Raw genomic sequence first — 18,472 nt, 5'->3', positions numbered from 1 at the left:
TTTGTGTCGTTCTATCAAGATTTTTTTCTCTGTCGCTTTTTGTTGTCTCTTCTTCTTCTGATATATTCTCTTTGACACACCTGACTTCTCCTCTCCTCCTTTACCTCTCCTTTCTCCCCCCTCGCGCCTCTCTCTCCCTCCCCCCTCTCTCTCTCTCTTTCTCTCGCGCTCCCTTCCCCCCACCCCCCTCTCTCTCCCTCCCCCCTCTCTCTCTCTCTTTCTCTCGCCTCCCTTCCCCCCACCCCCCTCTTCCTCCCTCCCCCTCTCTTCTCTCTTCTCTTCGCACTCCTTCCTCCCCCCCCCCCCTCTCTCTCTCCTCCCCCTCTCTCTCTCTTCTCTCGCACTCCTTTCCTTCCCCCCCCCACCCCCCTCTCTCCCCATCTTTCTCTCTTTCTCTCTTTCTCTCTCCTGTCTTCCCCTCTATCCTACAGGTGTACAAGGAGAAGCTCTATGGGAAGAGTATGTCTGGTTCCTGATTGGTTGGTACGCAGACAACTGGTTCAAGATCAAAGACCGCTTCAATCAACTGCAACCGTGGAGCAATGACGGAGGCGGTGGAGGGCCACGTTCACCACGGAGATCGTCCATGCTCAACCCAGAGACCGTCCGAGGGGCCTCCAATCTGGTGAGGAGTGCACTCCTGTATAGAGAGCTATATTACTGCATGGCTGAATCCTAAAATGCCACCTTATTCCCTACATAGTGCACACATTTTTTGACCAAGGGTCAATATTTTCACTAAAAGTTCTATGAGGTCTGACTGAGCTGCTGTCTCATTGGCTCTGATTAAGATTGTGGTCATTTTACTGACTTGGAAACCCAATGTTTTTCTACAGGAGGTCAATAATTTTTTTATCATTGTGACGTCGTCAATTGACTTTAGATGTATAAGCATTGCTAGCACCGGATTTAAGATAGCTACTGATCTATTGTTCAGTGAATCTTGGCCCATAGGGAATAGAATAGGGAATAGGTCCCTGGTCTAAAGTATGCACTAATAGGGATAGGTCCCTGGTGTAAGTAGTGCCCTATATAGGAATAGGTCCCTGGTTCTAAAGTAGTGCTCTATATAGGGAATAGGGTTCATTCTAAACACTGTTAATGATGATCTTGTTCAAATTACACTACAGTGTCGTGGAAATACTCGTGGAATACGATGACATTGATAAAGTAGACAAATAATTATAGGACACAACGTTGTCATCATGACAATGTCGTCAGGTTTACTTAGACAGACAGTAACGTTACCATGAGCTAGTCAAAGATCGCAAAAAATAGATTAGTTAGCTATCTTAAATCCTGTGCTAGCTAATGTTACCACATCTAATTAGAGAGCCAGTCCCTCTCTAGTGTAACGACCCTCTTAATTCATACTGCCGTGTCTGGAGAGGAGCCAGTCCCTCACAGTGTAACGACCCCTCTTTAATTCATACTGCCGTGTCGGGAGAGGTCCCATCCCTCACTAGTTGTACGACCCTCTTTAATTCATACTGCCGTGTCTGGAGAGGAGCCAGTCCCCTCTCTAGTGTTAAACGACCCTCTTTAATTCATACTGCCGTGTCTGGAGAGGAGCCAGTCCCTCACTAGTGACGACCCTCTTTAATTCATACTGCCGTGTCTGGAGAGGACCCATCCCTCACTAGTGTAACGACCCTCTTTAATTCATACTGCCGTGTCTGGAGAGGAGCCAGTCCCTCACTAGTGTAACGACCCTCTTTAATTCATACTGCCATGTCTGGAGAGGAGCCGTCCCTCTCTAGTGTAACGACCCCTCTTTAATTCATACTGCCGTGTCTGGAGAGGAGAGGAGCCAGTCCCTCATAGTGTAAGACCCTCTTTAATTCATACTGCCGTGTCTGGAGAAGAGCCAGTCCCTCACTAGTGTAACGACCCTCTTTAATTCATACTGCCGTGTCTGAAGGAGAGGAGCCAGTCCCTCACTAGTGTAACGACCCTCTTTAATTTCATACTGCCGTGTCTGAGAGAGAGGGAGCCAGTCCGTCACTAGTGTAACGACCCTCTTTAATTCACACTGCCGTGTCTGGAGAGGAGCCATTCCCCACTATTTTACGACCCTCTTTATTCATACTGCCTGTCTGGAGAGGAGCCAGTCCCTCTCTATGTAACGACCCTCTTTAATTCATACTGCCGTGTCGGGAGAGGAGCCAGTCCCTCACTAGTGTAACGACCCTCTTTAATTCATACTGCCGTGTCTGGAGAGGAGCCATTCCCTCTCTAGTGTAACGACCCTCTTTAATTCATACTGCCTGTGTCGGGAGGGAGCCTGTCCCTCTCTAGTGTAACGACCCTCTTTAATTCATACTGCCGTGTCGGGGAGGAGCCAGTCCCTCTCTAGTGTAACGACCCTCTTTAATTTCATACTGCCGTGTCTGGAGAGGATCCAGTCCCTCTCTGTGTAACGACCCCTCTTTAATTCATACTGCCGTGTCTGAGAGGAGAGAGCCAGTCCGTCACTAGTGTAACGACCCTCTTTAAATTCACACTCCGTGTCTGGAGAGGAGCCAGTCCCTCACTGTGTAACGACCCTCTTAAATTCATACTGCCGTGTCTGGAGAGGAGCCAGTCCCTCTCTAGTGTAACGACCCTCTTTAATTCATACTGCCGTGTCTGGAGAGGTGCCAGTCCCTCACTAGTGTAACGACCCTCTTTAATTCATACTGCCGTGTCTGGAGAGAGCCAGTCCCTCCTAGTGTAACGACCCTCTTTAATTCATACTGCCGTGCTGGAGAGGAGCCAGTCCCTCACTAGTGTAACGACCCTCTTTAATTCATACTGCCAGGTCTGGAGAGGAGCCAGTCCCCTCAACTAGTGTAATGACCCTCTTTAAATTCCATACTGCCGTGTCGCGAGGAGAGGAGCTTCACGGAAGCTCTTCAAATGTATTATTATCCTCTACTTTGAAGATTTACCTCGTAGAAGAAAAGCTTTGTGCTGGAAGAGAAAGTTTTCGAGCGCAGCAAACCGTTTTCTCTTTTGAATCCCCGCTCTGAGATGACATCATTGGCCTGTAGAGTACTTGGAGAAAATATAAATACTGAAGAAGTAATACACTTTTGTTATTGTTCTCGTTCATGCTACACTGGGGCATCGCTGTCTGGAGGGGCTGAAGAGGCAGAGAGGGAGAGAGACAGTATGTTGTTACTCCCAAATGTCACCCTTTTACCTATGGGCCCTGGTCAAATGTAGTGCACTATGCCCTATGGCTACTATGTAGAAGGATTAGGGTGCAGTTGGGAACAGCCTAGAGATTGTCACTTATTGATCAAGCCCCGTTTGTTGACGAGCTGCTGTTGTCCGTGGTGATGGTTCTCCAGGCTGCGGCTTTCACAGATCCGCTGCTTGATGCAGCCCGGCGTCAAGGTAGGGGAGGGAGTGCTGTCTATAAAACATGATCTCAAAAAACTACAGTCCAAATGAATGTTTGTTCAAGGCAGTTAAACATACTAAGGTGACGTGGTGTGTGTGTGTGTGTGTGTGTGTGTGTGTGTGTGTGTGTGTGTGTGTGTGTGTGTGTGTGTGTGTGTGTGTGTGTGTGTGTGTGTGTGGTGGTGTGTGTGTGTGTGTGTGTGTGTGTGTGTGTGTGTATGTGTTTGGATAAGGGTCTGAACATACACACACACCCCCTCAACACACAAAAGCCCTCAACACACAAAGCCCTCAACAACACAAAGCCCTCACACACCAAAGCCCTAAACACAAACACAGCCCTAAAACACACACAGCCCTAAACACACCAAAGCCCTCAACACACACACATGCCCCTCAACACACAAAGCCCTCAACACACAAAGCCCTCAACCACACACAGCCGCCTAAACACACACCAGCCCTCAACACACACACAAGCCTAAACACACACACAGCCCTCAACACACACAAAGCCCTAAACCACACACAGCCCTCAACACACAAAAGCCCTAAACACACAAAGCCCTAACATACAAGCCCTAAACCACACACCCAGCCTCTACACACAACAAGCCCTCACACACACAGCCCAACAACACACAGCCCTCAACACACACCCCAACAGCCTCAACACACACAACCCTCAACACACAAGCCCTCACACACACACAGCCCTAAACACACACACACAGCCCTCAACACACACAAAGCCCTAAACAACACCCAGCCCTCAACACACAAGCCCTAACACACAACGCCCTAAACACACACACAGCCCTCAACACACACAAGCCCTCAACACACACACAGCCCTCAACACACACAGCCCTAAACACACACAAAGCCCTAAACACCACAAAGCCCTCACCACACACAGCCCTCACACACAAAGCCCTCAACACCACAAAGCCCTAAACACACTCAAAGCCCTAAACACACACACACCCTAAACACACACACAGCCCTAAACACACACAAAGCCCTCAACACACAAAGCCCTCAACACACAAAGCCAAAAACACACAAGCCCTAAACACACAACAGCCCTAAACACTCAAAGCCCTAAACACACACAAAGCCCTAAAACCCAAGCCTCAACACACACACAGCCCTACACACACACAAAGCCACCAACACACAAAGCCCTCAACACACAAAAGCCCTCACACACAAAGCCCTCACACACACACATGCCCTAAACACACACAAAGCCCAAACACACACAAAGCCCTCAACACACAAAGCCCTCAACACACAAAGCCCTCACACACCAAAGCCCCAACACACAAACCCCTCAACACACACAAAGCCCTCAACACACACAAGCCCTAAACACACACAAAGCCCTAAACACACACAAAGCCCTCAACACACAAAGCCCTCAAGACACAAAGCCCTCAACACACAAAGCCCTCAACACACACAAAGCCCTAACACACACAAAGCCCTAAACACACACAAAGCCCTAAACACACACAAAGCCCTAACACACACACGCCCTCAACACACAAACCCTAAACACCACAAAGCCCTAAACACACACAAAGCCCTAAACCACACACAAAGCCCTAACACACACAAACCCTAAACAACACAAGCCCTCAACACACACAAAGCCCTCAACACACACAAAGCCCTCAACACACAAAGCCCTCAACACACAAGCCCTCAACATACACAAAGCCCTCAACACACAAAGCCCTCAACACACCAAGCCCTAAACACACAAGCCCTCAACAACACAAAGCCCTCAACACAAACAAAGCCCTCAACACACACACCCTCACACACACACAGCCCTCAACACACACACAAGCCCTCAAACACAAACACATCCCTAAACACACAAGCCCTCACACACACAAGCCCTCACACACAAGCCCTCCAACACACACCGCCTCAACCACACAAGCCCTCAACACACACAAGCCCTCAACACAACAAAGCCCTCAACACACAAATCCCTAAACACAACAAGCCCTCACACACACAAGCCCTCAACACACAAAGCCCTCACCACCACAAAGCCCTCAAACACACACACAAGCCCTAAACACACAAGCCCTCAACACACACAAAAGCCCTCAACCACACAGTCACACACAGCCCTCAACACCACCACAAAGCACCTCAACCACACAAAGCCCTCAACACACAAAGCCCACAACACACCAAGCCCTCAACACACACAAAGCCCTCAACACACACACAACCCAAAACACACAATCCCTCAACACACACAAAGCCCTCAACACACAAAGCCCTCAACACCAAGCCTCAACACACACAAAGCCCTCAACACAACAAAGCCCTCAACACACACAAGCCCTAAACACACAAGCCCTCAACACACAAGCCCTCCCACACCCCTCAACACACACAAGCCCTCAACACACAAAGCCCTCAACACACACAAAGCCCTCAACACACACAAAGCCCTCAACACACAAAGCCCTCAACACACACAAATCCCTAAACACACAAGCCCTCAACACAACAAAGCCCTCAACACACAAAGCCCTCAACCCACACAAAGCCCTCAACACACACACAAGCCCTAAACACACAAGCCCTCAACACACACAAAGCCCTCAACACACACAAAGCCTCCAACACACACAAGCCCTCAACACACACAAAGCCCTCAACACACACAAGCCCTCAACACACACAAAGCCCTCAACACACACAAAGCCCTCAACACACAAACCCAACACCAAAGCCCTCAACACACACAAAGCCCTCAACAACAACACACAACCCTAAACACACAAGCCTCACAACACACAAAGCCCTCAACACACACAAAGCCCTCACACACACAAAGCCCTCAACACACACAAGCCCTCACCACACACAAATCCCTAAACACACACACAAAGCCCTAAACACACACAAAGCCCTAAACACACACAAAAAGCCCTCAACACACACAAAGCCCTCAACACACACAAAGCCCTCAACACACACAACCTCAACAACACACACACCCTCAACACACACACAGCCCTCAACACACACCCAGCCTAAACACACAAAGCCATCAACCCACACAAGCCCTCAACACACACAAAGCCTCAACACCAAAGCCCTCACACACACAAGCCCTCAACACACACAAAGCCCTAAACACACACAGCCCCTCAACACACAAGCCCTAAACACACACAAAGCCCTCACACACAAAGCCCTAAACACACAACACACCCTAAACACACACAGCCCTCAACCACACAGCCTCAACACACAAAGCCCTCAACACACACACAGCCCTAAACACACACAAAGCCCTCAAACCACACACAGCCCCTCAACACACACAAAGCCCTCAACACACAAAGCCCTAAACACACACAAAGCCTCAACACACACACAGCCCTCAACACACACAAAGCCCTAAACACACACAAAGCCTCACACACACAAAGCCCTCAACACACACACAGCCCTCAACACACACAAAGCCCTCAACACACACAAAGCCTCACACACAAAGCCCTCAACACACACAAAGCCCTCACACACACACAGCCCTCAACACACACAGCCCTCAACACACAAAGCCCTAACACACACAAAGCCCTCAACACACACACAGCCCTCAACACACACAACAGCCCTCACACACACACAGCCCTAAACACACACAAAGCCCTCACACACACACAGCCCTAACACACACAAAGCCCTCAACACACACACAGCCCTCACACACACACAGCCCTCAACACACAAAGCCCTCAACACACACAAAGCCCTCACACACAAAGCCCTCAACACACACAGCCCTCAACACCCACAGCCCTCAAACACACACACAGCCCTCAACACACACCAGCCCTCAACACACAAAAGCCTAAACACACACACAGCCCTAAACACACACAAAGCCCTCAACACACACACAGCCCTCAACACACAAAGCCCTAAACACACACAAAGCCCTAAACACACACACAGCCCTCAACACACACAAAGCCCTAAACACACACAAAGCCCTAACACACACAAGCCCTAAACACACACAGCCCTAAACACACACAGCCCTCAACCACACCACAGCCCTCAACACACACACAGCCCTACAACCTCAACACACACCACAGCCCTAAACCACACAAAGCCCTCAACACAACAAAGCCCTCAACACACACACAGCCCTCAAACACACACGCCCTAAACACACACAAACCCTAACACACACAAAGCCCTCAACACACACACAGCCCTCACACACACAGCCCTACACACACACACCCTAAACACACACAAAGCCCTCACACACACAGCCCTCAACACACACAAGCCTAAACACACTCAAAGCCCTAAACCACACAAGCCCTCAACACACACAACAGCCCTAAACACACACAAAGCCCTCAACACACAAAGCCCTCAACACCAAAGCCAAAAACACAAAGCCCTCAACACACACAAGCCCTAACACACTCAAAGCCCTAACACACACAAAGCCCTAAACACACACAAAGCCCTAAACACACACACAAGCCCTCAACACACACACAGCCCTAACACACACAAAGCCCTCACCACACAAGCCCTCAACACACAAAGCCCTCAACAACAAAGCCCTCAACACACACAAAGCCCTAAACACACACAAAGCCCTAAACACACACAAAGCCCTCAACACCACAAAGCCCTCAACACACAAAGCCCTCAACACACAAAGCCCTCAACACACACAAAGCCCTAAACACACACAAAAGCCCTAAACCACACAAGCCCTAAACACACACAAGCCCTAAACACACACAAACCTAACACACACACAGCCCTCACACACAAAGCCCTAAACACACACAAAACCCTAAACACACACAAAGCCCTAAACACACACAAGCCCTAACACACACAAGCCCTAACACCAAGCCCTCAACACACACAAAGCCCTCAACAACACACAAAGCCCCACACACAAAGCCCTCAACACACAAGCCCTCAACATACACAAAGCCCTCAACACACACAAGCCCTCAACACACACACAAGCCCTAAACACACAAGCCCTCAACACACACAAAGCCCTCACACACACCAAGCCCTCAACACACACAGCCCTCAAACACACACAAAGCCCTCAACACATACAAAGCCCTCAACACACACAAGCCCTAAACAACACAACCCTCACACACACAAGCCTCAACACACCACCTCACACCACAACCCAAGCCCTCAACACACAAAGCCCTCAACACACACAAAGCCCTCAACACACACAAAGCCCTCAACACCCAAAGCCCTCAACACACACAATCCCTAAACACACAAGCCCTCAACACACAAAGCCCTCAACACACAAAGCCCTCAACACACACAAAGCCCTCACACCACACAAGCCCTAAAACACACACAAGCCCTCAACAAACACACAAGCCCTCACACACACAAAGCCCTCAACACACACAGCCCTCAACACACACAAAGCCTCAACACACCAAACCCTCAACACACACAAAGCCCTCAACACACAAAGCCCACAACACACAAAGCCCTCAACACACACAAGCCCTCAAACACACCACAAGCCCCTCAACACACAAAGCCCTCAACACACACAAAGCCCTCAACACCAACAAAGCCCTCAACACACAAAGCCCTCAACACACACAAATCCCTAAACACACAAGCCCTCAACACACAAAGCCCTCAACACACAAAGCCCTCAACACACACAAAGCCTCACAACACACAAAGCCCTCAACACACAAAGCCCTCAACACACACAAATCCCTAAACACACAAAGCCTCAACACACAAAGCCCTCAACACACAAATCCCTCAACACACACAAGCCCTCAACACACACAAAGCCCTCAACACCACAAAGCCCTCAACACACAACCCTCAACACACACACAAGCCCTAAACACACAACCTAAAACATAAGCCCTCAACACACAAAGCCCTCAACACACATACAGCCCTCAACACACACAAGCCCTCAACACACACAAAGCCCTCAACACACAAAGCCCTCACACACACAAATCCCTAAACACACAAAGCCCTCACACACACACAAACCCTCAACACACACAAGCCCTAAACACACAAGCCCTCAACACACAAACCCACACACATAAGCCCTCAACACACACAACCCTCAACACACACAAGCCCTCAACACACACAAAGCCCTCAACACACAAAGCCCTCAACACACACAAAGCCCTCAACACACACAAAGACCTCAACACACACAAAACACACAAAGCCTCAACACACACAAGCCCTCAACACACACAAACCCTCAACACACACAAAGCCCTCAACACACACAAAGCCCTCAACACACACAAAGCCTCAACACACAAGCCCTCAACACCACAAAGCCCTCAACCAACACAAGCCCTCAACACACACAAAGCCTCAACACACACCAGCCCTCAACACACACAAAGCCCTCAACACACACAAAGCCCTCAACACACACAAAGCCCTCAAAACACACAAGCCCTCAACACACACAAAGCCCTCAACACACAAAGCCCTCAACACAACACAAAGCCCTCAACACCACACAAAGCCCCAACAACACAAAGCCCTCAACACCCACAAAGCCCTAAACACACAAGCCCTAAACACACAAGCCCTCAACACACAAAGCCCTCAACACACATAATGCCCTCAACACACACAAGCCCTCAACACACACAAAGCCCTCAACACACAAAGCCCTCAACACACACAAATCCCTAAACACACACAAAGCCCTCAACACACACAAAGCCCTCAACACACACAAACCCTAAACACACAAGCCCTCAACACACAAAGCCCTCAACACACATAAGCCCTCAACACACACAAGCCCTCAACAACACACAAAGCCCTCAACACACACAAGCCCTCAACACACACAAAGCCCTCAACACACACAAAGCCCTCAACAACACAAGCCTCAACACACACAAAGCCCTCAACACACACAAAGCCCTCAACACACACAAAGCCCTCAACACACACAAAGCCCTCAACACACACGCCCTCAACACACACCAAGCCCTCAACACACACAAGCCCTCAACACACACAAAGCCCTCAACACACACAGCCCTCAACAAACACAAGCCCTCAACACACTCAAGCCCTCAACACACACAAAGCCCTCACACACACAAGCCCTCAACACCTCAAGCCCTCAACACACACAAAGCCCTCAACACACTCAAGCCCTCAACACACACAAGCCTCAACACACACAAAGCCCTCACACAAGCCCTCAACACACACACAACCCTCAACACACTCAAGCCCTCAACACACAAAGCCCTCAACACACAAAGCCCCACACACACAAAGCCCTCAACACACACAAGCCCTCAACACACACAAAGCCCTCACACACAAGCCCTCAACACAACACACAACCTCAACACACACACAAGCCCTCAACACACACAAGCCCTCAACACACAAAGCCCTCAACACACACAAAGCCCTCAACACACACAAAGCCCTAAACAAACACACAGCCCTCAACACACACAAAGCCCTCAACACACACAAAGCCCTCAACACACACACAGCCCTCAACACACACAAAGCCCTCAACACACACAAGCCCTCAACACACACAAAGCCCTCAACACACAAAGCCCTCAACACACACAAGCCCTCAACACACAAAGCCCTCAACATACAAGCCCTCAACACACAAAGCCCTCAACACACACACAAGCCCTAAACACACAAGCCCTCAACACACAAAGCCCTCAACACACACAAAGCCCTCAACACACACAAAGCCCTCAACACACAAAGCCCTCAACACACACAAATCCCTAAACACACACAGCCCTCCACACAAAGCCCTCAACACACAAAGCCCTCAACACACACAGCCCTCAACACACACACAGCCCTAAACACACACAAAGCCCTAAACACACACAGCCCTCAACACACACACAGCCCTCAACACACACACAGCCCTCAACACACACAGCCCTCAACACACACACACAGCCCTAAACACACACACAGCCCTCAACACACACAGCCCTCAACACACACACAGCCCTAAACACACACAAAGCCCTCAACACACAAAGCCCTCAACAACACACACAGCCCAACACCCACACCCTAAACACCACACAGCCCTAAACACACACAAAGCCCTCAACACACACACAGCCCTCAACACACACAGCCCTAAACACACACACAGCCCTAAACACACACAAAGCCCTCAACACACACAGCCCTCAACACACAAAGCCCTCAACACACACAAAGCCCTAAACACACTCAAAGCCCTAAACACACACAAAGCCCTAAACACACAAAGCCAAAAACACACAAAGCCCTCAACACACAAAGCCCTCAACACACAAAGCCAAAAACACACAAAGCCCTCAACACACACAAAGCCCTAAACACACTCAAAGCCCTAAACACACACAAAGCCCTAAACACACACAAAAGCCCTCAACACACACACAGCCCTAAACACACACAAAGCCCTCAACAACAAAGCCCTCAACACACAAAGCCCTCAACACACAAAGCCCTAAACCACACAAAGCCCTAAACACACAAAAGCCCTCAACACACACAAGCCCTCAACACACAAAGCCCTCAACACACACAACCCTAAACACCCACAAACCCTAAACACACACAAAGCCCTAAACACACACAAAGCCCAAAACCACACAAAAAGCCTCAACACCACAAGCCCTCACACACACACAAGCCCTCAACACACAAAGCCCTCAACACACACAAAGCCCTCAACACACACAAAGCCCTCAACACACACAAGCCCTCAACACACACAAAGCCCTCAACACACAAAGCCCTCACACAACACAAATCCCTAAACACACAAGCCCTCAACACACAAAGCCCTCAACACACAAAGCCCTCAACACACACAAAGCCCTCAACACACACACAAGCCCTAAACACACAAGCCCTCAACACACACAAAGCCCTCAACACACACACAAGCCCTCAACACACACACAGCCCTCACAGACCACAGCCCTCAAACACCACAAGCCTCAACACACACAAAGCCCTCAACACACACAAAGCCCTCAACACACAAAGCCCACAACACACAAAGCCTCAACACACACAAAGCCCTCAACACACACACACAAGCCCTAAACACACAAGCCCTCAACACACAAAGCCCTCAACACACACAAAGCCCTCAACACACACAAAGCCCTCAACACACAAAGCCCTCAACACACACAAATCCCTAAACACACAAGCCCTCAACACACAAAGCCCTCAAACACACACAAGCCCTCAACACACACAAACGCCCTCAAACACACAAAGCCCTCAACACACAAAGCCCTCAACACACACAAATCCCTAAACACACAAAGCCCTCAACACACAAAGCCCTCAACACACAAAGCCCTCAACACACAAATCCCTCAACACACACAAAGCCCTCAACACACACAAAGCCCTCAACATACAAGCCCTCAACACACAAAGCCCTCAACACACACAAAGCCCTCAACACACACAAAGCCCTCAACACACAAAGCCCTCAACACACACACAAGCCCTAAACACACAAGCCCTAAACACACAAGCCCTCAACACACAAAGCCCTCAACACACATACAGCCCTCAACACACAAAAGCCCTCAACACACACAAAGCCCTCAACACACAAAGCCCTCAACACACACAAATCCCTAAACACACAAAGCCCTCAACACACACAAAGCCCTCAACACACACAAGCCCTAAACACACAAGCCCTCAACACACAAAGCCCTCAACACACATAAAGCCCTCAACACACACAAAGCCCTCAACACACAAAGCCCTCAACACACACAAAGCCCTCAACACACAAAAGCCCTCAACACACACAAGCCCTCAACACACACAAAGCCCTCAACAACACACAGACCCTCAACAACACAAAGCCCTCAAAACACCAAGCCCTCAACACACAAGCCCTCAACACACACAAAGCCCTCAACACACACAAAGCCCTCAACACACACAAGCCCTCAACACACACACAGCCCTCAACACACACAAAGCCTCAACACACACAAGCCCTCAACACACACAAGCTCACACACACACAAAGCCCTCAACACACACAAGCCCTCAACACACACAAAGCCCTCAACAACACAAAGCCCTCACACACACACACAGCCCCAACACAAAGCCCTCAACACACACACAAGCCCTAAACACACAAGCCCTAAACACACAAGCCCTCAACACACAAAGCCCTCAACACACATAAAGCCCTCAACACACACAGCCCTCAACACACACAAAGCCCTCAACACAAAAGCCCTCAACCACACAAATCCTCTAAACACACAAAGCCCTCAACACACACAAAGCTCAACACACACAAACCCTAAACACACAAGCCCTCAACACACAAAGCCCTCAACACACATAAAGCCCTCAACACACACAAGCCCTCAACACACTCAAGCCCTCAACACACACAAAGCCCTCACACCACAAAGCCCTCAACACACACAAAGCCCTCAACACACAAGCCCTCAACACACACACAAAGCCCTCAACACACAAGCCCTCAACACACACAAGCCCTCAACACACACAAAGCCCTCAACAACACACAAAGCCCTCAACACACACAAAGCCCTCAACACACACACAGCCCTCAACACACACAAGCCCTCAACACACACAAGCCTCAACACACACAAAGCCCTCAACACACACAAAGCCCTCAACACACACAAGCCTCAACACACACAACCTCAACACAAAGCCCTCAACACACACCACAAAGCCCTCAACACACAAAGCCCTCAACACACACACAAGCCCTAAACACACAAGCCCTAAACACACAAGCCCTCAACACACAAAGCCCTCACACACATAATGCCCTCAACACACACAAGCCCTCAACACAACACAAAGCCCTCAACACACAAAGCCCTCAACACACACAAATCCCTAAACACACAACCCTCAACACACACAAGCCCTACACACAAACCCTAAACACACAAGCCCTCAACACACAAAGCCCTCAACACACATAAAGCCCTCAACACACACAAGCCTCAACACACACAAAGCCCTCAACACACAAAGCCCTCAACACACACAAGCCCTCAACACACACAAAGCCCTCAACACACAAGCCCTCAACACACACACAAAGCCTCAACATCCACACAAGCCCTCACACACACAAAGCCCTCAACACACACAAAGCCCTCAACACACACAAGCCCACACAAAGCCCTCAACACACACAAGCCCCAACACACCAAAGCCCTCAACACACCAAAGCCCTCAACACACACAAAGCCCTCAACACCACAAGCCCTCAACACACGACAAGCCCTCAACACACAAGCCCCACACACACAAGCCCTCAACCACACAAGCCCTCAACACACTCAAGCCCTCAACAACACACAAGCCCTCAACACACACAAAGCCCTCAACACACACAAGCCTCAACACACACACAGCCCTCAACACACACAAGCCCTCAACACACACAAAGCCCTCAACACACACAAGCCCTCAACACACACAAAGCCCTCAACCACACAAAGCCCTCAACACACAAAGCCCTCAACACACACAAAGCCCTCAACACACACAAAGCCCTCAACAAACAAAGCCCTCACACACACACAAGCCCTAAACACACAAGCCTCTATACACAAAGCCCTCAACACACATAATGCCCTCAACACACACAAGCCCTCAACACACACAAAGCCCTCAACACACAAAGCCCTCAACACACACAAATCCCTAAACACACAAAGCCCTCAACACCACAAAGCCCTCAACACACACAACACCCTCAACACACACAAACCCTAAACACACAAGCCCTCACACACAAGCCCCAACACACAAAAGCCCTCAACACCACACAAGCCCTCAACACACACAAGCCCTCAACACACACAAAGCCCTCAACACACACAAAGCCTCAACACACAAGCCCTCAACACACACACAAGCCCTCAACACACACAAAGCCCTCACACACACAAAGCCCTCAACACAACAAGCCCTCAACACACACACAAGCCTCAACCACACAAGCCCTCAACACACCAAAGCCCTCAACACACACAAGCCCTCAACAACACAAGCCCTCAACACCACAAAGCCCTCACACACAAGCCTCAACACACACAAAGCCCTCAACACACACAAGCCCTCAACACACCAGCCTCAACCACACAAGCCCTCAACACACACAAGCCCTCAACCACAAGCCCTCAACAACACACAAGCCCTCAACACACACAAGCCTCAACACACACAAGCCCTCACACACTCAAGCCTCAACAACACAAGCCCTCAACACACAACGCCCTCAACACACACACAAGCCCTCAACACACACAAGCCCTCAACACACTCAAGCCCTCAACACACACAAAGCCCTCAACACACAAAGCCCTCAACACACACAAAGCCCTCAACACACACAAAGCCCTCAACCACACACAACCCTCAACACACACAAAGCCCTCAACACACACACAGCCCTCAACACACACAAAGCCCTCAACACCACACAAGCCCTCAACACACACAAGCCCTCAACACACACACAAGCCCTCAACACACACAAGCCCTCAACACACAAAGCCCTCAACATACAAGCCCTCAACACACAAAGCCCTCAACACACACAAAGCCCTCAACACACACACAAGCCCTAAACACACAAGCCCTCAACACACAAAGCCCTCAACACACACAAAGCCCTCAACACACACAAAGCCCTCAACACACAAAGCCCTCAACACACACAAATCCCTAAACACACAAGCCCTCAACACACAAAGCCCTCAACACACAAAGCCTCAACACACACAAAGCCCTCAACACACACAAAGCCCTCAACACACAAAGCCCTCAACACACACAAATCCCTAAACACACAAAGCCCTCAACACACAAAGCCCTCAACACACAAAGCCCTCAACACACAAATCCCTCAACACACACAAAGCCCTCAACACACACAAAGCCCTCAACACACACAAAGCCCTCAACATACAAGCCCTCAACACACAAGCCCTCAACACACACAAAGCCCTCAACACACACAAAGCCCTCAACACACAAAGCCCTCAACACACACACAAGCCCTAAACACACAAGCCCTAAACCACACAAGCCCTCAACACACAAAGCCCTCAACACACATAAAGCCCTCAACACACACACACCCTCAACACACACAAAGCCCTCAACACACAAAGCCTCAACACACCAAATCCCTAAACACACAAAGCCCTCAACACACACAAAGCCTCAACCACACACAAGCCCTAACACACAAGCCCAAACACACAAGCCCTCAACACACAAAGCCCTCAACACACATAAAGCCCTCAACACCAACAACTCAACACACCAAAGCCCTCACACACAAGCCCTCAACACACACAAAGCCCTCAACACACACAAACCCTCAACACACACAAGCCCTCAACACACACAAGCCCTCAACACACAAAGCCCTCAACACACAACAAGCCCTCACACACACAAAGCCCTCAACCACAAGCCCCAACACACAAGCCCTCAACACACACAAAGCCCTAACACACACAAAGCCCTCAACACACACAAACCTCAACACACACAAGCCCTCAACACACACAAGCCCTCAACACACACAAGCCTCAACACACACAAAGCCCTCACACCATCACACAAAGCCCTCAACACACAAAAAGCCCTCAACACACACAAAGCCCTCACACACAACCTCCACACAAAGACCCTCACACACACAAAGCCTCAACACCACAACCCTCAACACACACACAAGCCCTAAACACACAAGCCCTCAACACACAAAGCCCCAACACACATAAAGCCTCAACACACAAGCCCTCAACACACACAAGCCCTCAACACACACAAAGCCCTCAACACACAAAGCCCTCAACACACACAAATCCCTAAACACACAAAGCCCTCAACACACACAAGCCCTACACACACAAGCCCTAAACACACAAGCCCTCAACACACAAGCCCTCAACACACATAAAGCCCTCAACACACACAAGCCCTCAACACACACAAAGCCCTAACACACAAAGCCCTCAACCACACAAAGCCCTCAACACACACAAAGCCCTCAACACACACAAGCCCTCACCACACCACCCAACACACACAAAGCCCTCAACACACAACAAGCCCTCAACACACACCTCAACCACACAAAGCCCTCACACACCACAGCCCCAACACACACCAAAAGCCTCAACACACTCAAGCCCTACACACACAAGCCCTCAACACACACAAGCCCTCAACACACTCAAGCCCCCAACACACAAGCCACACAAAGCCCTCAACACACACAAGCCTCAACACACACAAAGCCCCAACCACACACAAGCCCTCAACACACACACAAGCCCTCAACACACACACCAAGCCCTCAACACCACACAAGCCCTCAACACACACAAGCCCTCAACACACACAAAGCCCTAACACACACAAAGCCCTCACACACAAAGCCCTCAACACACACACAAGCCCTCAACACACACACACGCCTCAAACACACACAAAGCCCTCAACACACACAAGCCCTCAACACACACAAAGCCCTCAACACACAAAGCCCTCAACACACACAACCCATCAACACACACAAGCCCTCAACATACAAGCCCTCCAACAACACAAGCCCTCAACACACAAACAACCCTCACACACACAAAGCCCTCAACACACAAGCCCTCAACACACACAAAGCCCTCAACACACACAAAGCCCTCAACACACACAAAGCCCTCAACACACAAAGCCCTCAACACACAAAGCCCTCAAGAGTTTCTTCTTAACAGTGTATTTGAAAGCTCTGCTCTCCCTGTCTGTGGAGTAAACATTCCTCTTCTCCAGAGTAATTACACTGAGCTCCTGATGCCAGGTCACACAGCCTCCCCTGCTGATGCCAGGTCACACAGCCTCCCCTGCTGATGCTAGGTCACACAGCCTCCCCTCCTGATGCCAT

General features: G+C 49.9%; 1 pseudogene; it reads left to right on the top strand.

The window, feature by feature from the left end:
- LOC120021997 overlaps positions 1-18,472 on the top strand; it is a 142,623-nt pseudogene that overhangs the window by 5,787 nt on the left and 118,364 nt on the right.

This window comes from Salvelinus namaycush, chromosome 27 (assembly GCF_016432855.1).
Source record: "Salvelinus namaycush isolate Seneca chromosome 27, SaNama_1.0, whole genome shotgun sequence".
Lineage (NCBI taxonomy): Eukaryota > Metazoa > Chordata > Actinopteri > Salmoniformes > Salmonidae > Salvelinus > Salvelinus namaycush.
Note: the sequence above shows the minus strand (reverse complement) of the source record. Positions and strands in the feature narration are given on the sequence as shown.